At 40.2% G+C, this 7,866-nt stretch overlaps 1 pseudogene; it reads right to left on the bottom strand.

The window, feature by feature from the left end:
• Nucleotides 1-2,695: 2,695 nt before the first annotated feature.
• LOC129633943 (60S ribosomal protein L22-like 1) lies at nucleotides 2,696-3,186 on the bottom strand (annotated as a pseudogene).
• Nucleotides 3,187-7,866: the final 4,680 nt, after the last annotated feature.

The following is a 7,866-nucleotide window of genomic DNA, read 5'->3' as shown; positions in this document are numbered from 1 at the left end:
CAAAGATGGAGAAGCTCTATACAGTCTGCAAAAAGAAGACCAGGAGCTGACTGTGGCTCAGACCATGAACTCCTTATTGCCAAATTCAGACTTAAATTGAAGAAAGTAGGGAAAACCACTAGACCATTCATGTATGACCTAAATCAAATCCCTTATGATTATACAGTGGAAGTGAGAAATAGATTTAAGGGCCTAGATCTGATAGAGTGCCTGATGAACTATGGAATGAGGTTCGTGACATTGTACAGGAGACAGGGATCAAGACCATCCCCATGGAAAAGAAATGCAAAAAAGCAAGATGGCTGTCTGGGGAGGCCTTACAAATAGCTGTGAAAAGAAGAGAAGCGAAAAGCAAAGGAGAAAAGGAAAGATATAAACATCTGAATGCAGAGTTCCAAAGAATACCAAGAAGAGATAAGAAAGCCTTCCTCTGCGATCAATGCAAATAAATAGAGGAAAAGAACAGAATGGGAAAGACTAGAGATCTCTTCAAGAAAATCAGATACCAAAGGAACATTTCATGCAAAGATGGGCTCGATAAAGGACAGAAATGGTATGGACCTAACAGAAGCACAGGATATTAAGAAGAGATGGCAAGAATACACAGAAGAACTGTACAAAAAAGATCTTCACGACCCAGATAATTATGGTGGTGTGATCACTGACCTAGAGCCAGACATCCTGGAATGTGAAGTCAAGTGGGCCTTAGAAAGCATCACTACTAACAAAGCTAGTGGAGGTGATGGAATTCCAGTTGAGCTATTCCAAATCCTGAAAGATGATGCTGTGAAAGTGTTGCACTCAATATGCCAGCAAATTTGGAAAACTCAGCAGTGGCCACAAGACTGGAAAAGGTCAGTTTTCATTCCAATCCCAAAGAAAGGCAATGCCAAAGAATGCTCAAACTACCCCACAACTGCACTCCTCTCACACACTAGTAAAGTAATGCTCAAAATTCTCCAAGCCAGGCTTCAGCAATATGTGAACCATGAGCTTCCTGATGTTCAAGCTGGTTTTAGAAAGGCAGAGGAACCAGAGATCAAATTGCCAACATCCACTGGATCATCGAAAAGGCAAGAGAGTTCCAGAAAAACATCTATTTCTGCTTTATTGACTATGCCAAAGCCTTTGACTGTGTGGATCACAATAACCTGTGGAAAATTCTGAAAGAGATGGGAATACCAGACCACCTGACCTGCCTCTTGAGAAATTTGTATGCAGGTCAGAAAGCAACAGTCAGAACTGGACATGGAACAACAGACTGGTTCCAAATAGGAAAAGGAGTTCGTTAAGGCTGTATATTGTCACCCTGTTTATTTAACTTATATGCAGAGTACATCATGAGAAACGCTGGGCTGGAGGAAGCACAAACTGGAATCAAGATTGCCGGGAGAAATATCAATAACCTCAGATATGCAGATGACACCACCCTTATGGCAGAAAGTGAAGAGGAACTCGAGAGCCTCTTGATGAAAGTGAAAGTGGAGAGTGAAAAAGTTGGCTTAAAGCTCAACTTTCAGAAAACGAAGATCATGGCTCTGATCCCATCACTTCATGGGAAATAGATGGGGAAACAGTGGAAACAGTGTCAGACTTTATTTTTCTGGGCTCCAAAATCACTACAGATGGTGACCGAAGCCATGAAATTAAAAGACGCTTACTCCTTGGAAGGAAAGTTATGACCAACCTAGATAGCATATTGAAAAGCAGAGACGTTACTATGCCAACAAAGGTTCATCTAGTCAAGGCTATGGTTTTTCCTGTGGTCATGTATGGATGTGAGAGTTGGACTGTGAAGAAGGCTGAGCACCGAAAAATTGATGCTTTTGAACTGTGGTGTTGGAGAAGACTCTTGAGAGTCCCTTGGACTGCAAGGAGATCCAACCAGTCCATTCTGAAGGAGATCAGCCCTGGGATTTCTTTGGAAGGAATGATGCTAAAGCTGAAACTCCAGTACTTTGGTCACCTCATGCGAAGAGTTGACTCATTGGAAAAGACTCTGATGCTGGGAGGGATTGGGGGCCAGAGGAGAAGGGGAGGACAGAGGATGAGATGGCTGGATGGCATCACTGACTCGATGGAAGTGAGTCTGAGTGAACTCTGGGAGTTGGTGATGGACAGGGAGGCCTGGCGTGCTGCGATTCATGGGGTCGCAAAGAGTCGGACACGACTGAGCTACTGATCTGATCTATACAAGGTATTTAAAGGGGAGGGGGAGAAATGCTTATTTACAAAACAGAAGTCGGATGTAGAAAACTTATGATTATCAAGGGATACGGGGGAGAGGGATACATTGGGAGATTGATACTGGCATATACACACTACTATACATAAAACAGAGTAGGAAATGGCAACTCACTCCAGTATTCTTGCCTGGAGACTCCCATGGACAGAGGAGCCTGGCAGGCTACAATCCATGGGTTTGCAAAGAGTCGGACACAACTGAAGTGACTTAGCATACATAAAACATAAACTAAAAAACTGCTGTATAGCACAGGGAACTCCACTCAGTACTCTGTAATGGTCTATATGACTAAAGAACAAGTGGATACATGTATAACTCATTCACTTTGCTGTACACCTGAAACTAACACAACATTGTAAATCAACTACACTCCAATAAAAATATAAAAAAGTATTAAAGGAAAGCCAGCACCATATAAACAGCATACTCTTAAATAAAAGAGATGGATGTTTAACATACAGAGTAATGTTTTTTATTCACTGATAAGCTAAAGGTCCATTTCAAGAAGTTTCTTTCTTTTGTATGCTTAATTTGTTTTATTAGCAAGCAAAGCCCTATAAAGGATGGCGTCATCTGGTCCTCAGACTCAGATTCATCTTCATCTTGACTAATCTGGAAGTAATGAAGCTCATAAGTCTCCTTGTCAGATGCAACCATAGGAAGCCAATCATGAAGATTGTTCTTTTTAAGGTATTTCTTGGTAAGGTACTTTAAATAACTTGTGGAGAACTGTTCTCAGAAACGACTATGATTTTATTCTTGACACGTTCAACGTGAACGACATTCCCAAGATTTCCAGTCCTTCCATTCACTTTAATCTTCCCCCGCAGAAACTGTTCAAAATTTCAAGAATCAAAAATGCCACCTTCTACTGGATGAGTAAGATTCAAATTAAACTTCCAGGTTGATTTCTTAGGCTTCTTGTCTTTCTTCTGTGGCATCTTGAAGGCTTGCCACATGATCAGAGAGCGGATTTGTATCTTGATTGTGGTGGTTTTAGAAATCTATATGTTTGGGATAAAATTTCATAGAACTACAAAACACATAAAGTGAAGTCACTCAGTCGTGTCCGACTCTTTGCGACCCCATAGACTGTAGCCTATCAGGCTCCTCCGTCCATCGGATTTTCCAGGCAAGAGTACTGGAGTGGATTGCCATTTCCTTCTCCAGGGGATCTTCTCGACCCAGGAATCAAACCCAGGTCTCCTGCATTGCAGGCAGACGCTTTACTGTCTGAGCCACCAGGGAAGCAAAACACATACATACATATAAACACGTGAATGTAAAATATTATAAAAAGTGGAATAAATTCTGTAGTCTATAGTCAGTAGTCTAGTGAACACATTTTACCAATGTCAGTTTCCTGTTTTTGATATTATACTACAGTTGTATAAGTTGTCACTGTTGGGGGAAATTAGGTTAAGGGTACAAGGGATTCTATGTACTCATTTTACATCTTCCTGAGAGCTTATGATTAAATTATATATTATATAATTTTATATTAAAATATTAAAAAAATCTTATATTAAAAAAAACCCTTCAAAACCAGTCTGTTTTTGTTTTAATGATGAACATCAAAGGTCTCCTTGCCTCTACAGTATAAATACTTACTGTGCTGGTCATTTATAATGCATCTTGTACTATTTTTGGAGGATTACATTTGGTAATTATATGAGAAAAAGACACTGGCTTCCAATGCCAGATAGAGATGTAAGAAATACAGACTAATTATCACACTGAAGCAACTCTCTTTACTGGGTGCTATAATATAAAACTGGATCTTGCATCTGTACCATATTTGATCAGTGGACAAAAGAGTAGGTACACGTATTCTTTTGTTCGAAGGAAGGAAGTGAAGAAGAACTAAAGAGCCTCTTGATCAAAGTAAAAGAGGAGAGTGAAAAAGTTGGCTAAAACTCCACATTTAGAAAACTAAGATCATGGCATCACTTCATGGCAGATAGATGGGGAAACAGTGGAAGCAGTGGGTGACTTTATTTTTCTGGGCTCCAAAATCACTGCAGATGGTGACTGCAGCCATGAAATTAAAAGGCGCTTACTCCTTGGAAGGAAAGTTATGAACAACCTAGACAGCATATTGAAAAGCAGAGACATTACTTTGTCAACAAAGGTCCATCTAGTCAAGGCTATGGTTTTTCCAGTGGTCATGTATGGATGTGAGAGTTGGACTGTGAAGAAAGCTGAGCGCCGAAGAATTGATGCTTTTGAACTGTGGTGTTGGAGAAGACTCTTGAGAGTCCCTTGGACTGCAAGGAGATCCAACCAGTCCATCCTAAAGGAGATAAGTCCTGGGTTTCATTGGAAGGACTGATGCTGAAGCTGAAATTCCAATACTTTGGCTAACTGATGCGAAGAGCTGACTCATTTGAAAAGACCCTGATTCTGGGAAAGATTGAGGGCAGGAGGAGAAGGGGACAACGGAGGATGAGATGGTTGGATGGCATCACCGACACAGTGGACATGGGTTTGGGTGGACTCTGGGAGTTGGTGATGGACAGGGAGGCCTGGCATGCTGCAGTCCATGGGGTTGCAAAGAGTCAGACACGACTGAGCAACTGAACTGAACTGAAGGAAGGATCATGGAACATGGAATGTTACATCCTATGTGCAAAACATTTATGGTCTGTGAATAAAACACAGGACAAGAGCCTCACTGCCAATCCACAATTGGGCCAAGAAATGTGCAATAAGTACTGTAAAATTAAAGCTAGTCCAGAGAAACAAACAGGTCCTTAATTTCCATTGTCAAATTAGTTTATTTTAGGGGGGAAAAAGTGGATTATTTTGATGGAGAAAGATGAAGTAGCAAGGTGAGCTTTGGCACATTCTGATAGGCATGAACAAATAGAAGCCAAATAACAAAATGAACTAAGATTCAATGCTTCCCTTTCCTATTTGTATAGTAACCACCTTAACAAACTGGAACCCCTGTCAGACAAGATATTGCATTCAATCAACAGTGGTTTCCTAATTATTTTGACTCAGAGTATGTCTCAAGGGTTTTCAAATTGTTAAAAATCCAATAATCCCCTCCAAAGGCTGCACACCTGAACACCCCCACCCTATTTCTTTTTGCCTGAGTTCCATCAACTAAGACAGGTATTGGTTTATGTATGATGAACTATGTCTAGTTTCTTTTTTACAAGCAAATAAATAATTTTGCAGCTCATTAGTCTGATCATTTTTCTGATTTGTTCGACCTTTGCTGTGCTTTTTTATCAGCTGGTTTTCTCAGACCTCATTTTCCCCTGTAAGGCTCCAGTAATCAAATGAATTCCTGGACTTGTCAATCTGATGCCATGACCTGTTAAAATGGGATTCATCAGAAGAATTTCATTATGTTTTTGTTAGAACAGTTGTCAGAAATCTTCCATTCCTGCTCTCTAGTCCCACTGAGTGATAGGTGACAGATACAAACATGAAAGAAGTGAAACATTTATTAAGAGTTTTAAGCTGAGATGCTAGCTGAGTCAAAAGCTTCCTACATATAGTATAAATACTCTGCAGAAAAGATTTTCCCAAAGCCTTTTGTGGACAATTAAACTTGGGATCTCCTCTTCTTGAAGGATTTACCTAGGTGGGAGAGGACTCTCAGTTTAAATATCAAATGGAATGTGCTTTTGGTTTGTAGCAAGTCCCCAAGGAGGATTTAAGTTGCATTTGCATTTGCAAAGAGGATTTTAGTCTGATTGCTGTTTGCCTTAAGAATAATCATTCACTGAGGCAATTAACCTGCAAAATAGAATTATGGGACTAAACCAGAGAAAAGGGGAATCTTTATTGAACCAGATGCAGATAGTTTTCATTATGTTCTTTCCAAGGCTGAAAGAACTTTCCTGAAAATAGTGACTTTCCTGAAAATAGTGACCAGGGTGGCTGTAACTTTCCTGAAAAAGAACTTTCCTGAAAATAGTGACCAGGGTGGCTGTACCCTAACATTCCTCTCAGCTAGACTAAACTTTGGAAAGTTTCTTCTTGACAATAGACCCTGACCTCCCTTTTCTTAGAGCATTTACTTTAGAAAACTTGCTATTGTAAATTCTTTCTTTGCCTTTTGAGATGTAAATCTTCTACAACTCTAGAATGTTTTTCTCAACAACTTGGGAGCCAGTATTTGAAATAGGATCCACAAGAAAAATAGAGTCCCTGTGTCCCATTCTTTTTGAGAGGGTAGAAGTCTAATTTCAATAAACATCAATTAGCAAATACAAATGCCTAATCACATTGACCAATCTCTACCCTGATGTCCTCCAGGACTTTTCCTTTAGCTCACTTCCCCACTTAAAAATCTTCCTGCATTCAGTGAGCTGTGTTCATTCTTTCCCTATTGCAATAGTCTCTCTCCCCTATTGCAACAGTCTTGAATTAAAGTCTTCCTTGACTGCTTGGCCTTCCCAGGTGCTGCTACTGGTAAGGAACCTGCCTGCCAATGCAGAAGAGACAAGACATGCAGGTTCAATCCCTGGGTCAGGAAGAACCCCTGGAGGAGGGCATGGCAACCCACTCCAGTATTCTTGCCTAGAGAATCCTGCAGACAGGGGAGCCTGGTAGGCTATACTCAGTCCTTAGGGTCTCACAGAGTCAGACATGAGTGAAGTGACTTAGCATGCACTTGACTGTTTAATTGCTCTGATGCAATTCTTCTTTTACAATAGACCCCAGATATATATATATATATATATATATATATATATATATATATATTTTTTTTTTTTTTGAAATTTATTTGCAACCTCTACAAATCTGTTTTGGTATATTTTAAGAATAGAAAGTTTGTGCATTCAGTTTTGACTCTGTCATTAGATTACTTAAAAAAGCTATAAATAAATATAATTTAGGAGTTAAGCCCATCTATCTTTCTATCTATCTACGTATGAACTTGCTGCCAAAGGCAACTGTAGGCATAATTGTATATATACTCCTCTCCTCTGGCATGTTTCTCTCTGGTCACCAAAACCCAGTGTACTCCTGTAGGGATGAGGAGGTCCTCCTCTCAGAACTAGAACAACAAAACCAGCTGGTTTTTCTGTCTTTGGTTTGATGCCCCCTCTTACTTCTGATATTTGGTTGTATGTCTCATTATGGATTTGGGTTTAGCCAAAGAATGTTGTGCTTTTTGCAGAGAGCATCTGCCAGTAATAAGTGGAATCAGAAGCTATTGGCTCTTCAGAGACACAGCTTAATGCCCGCAAAACTAAGATAGTGATTTGGCTTGTTCTCTAGAGTCAATAAGTGTTAAGTTTTATCTTGGGGAACAGCAGTGGCTGCTTATCTTGGGGACCCAGCATCTCGGCTGATAATAACTAACTAGTTACATCTCTTTGGTGAGGATGATATTTTGGGTCAGTGAGCCAGGTTCAACAAGCCTTTAAATTATATTATTATAGTAAATCATATCCTCATTAAACGGGGCAGGGGTATATACAGCCCTCAGTCACAAGGGTCAGGAGACACAAAGTCTCAGGTAAAGGGCCATGGCTTTAAGCCACCTCAAGAGGTGCTCGATCAAATGTGTTCTCAACAATCATCTTGGTTATAAGGTACTGTACCCTGGAGTTAGATCAGACTGGCTGGAGTCTTCTCAAATCCTGTTTCCTCTG

The sequence above is a fragment of the Bubalus kerabau genome, chromosome 19 (genome assembly GCF_029407905.1).
Source record: "Bubalus kerabau isolate K-KA32 ecotype Philippines breed swamp buffalo chromosome 19, PCC_UOA_SB_1v2, whole genome shotgun sequence".
In the NCBI taxonomy this organism is placed as follows: Eukaryota; Metazoa; Chordata; class Mammalia; order Artiodactyla; family Bovidae; genus Bubalus; species Bubalus kerabau.
This window is presented reverse-complemented; position numbering and strand designations above follow the sequence as displayed.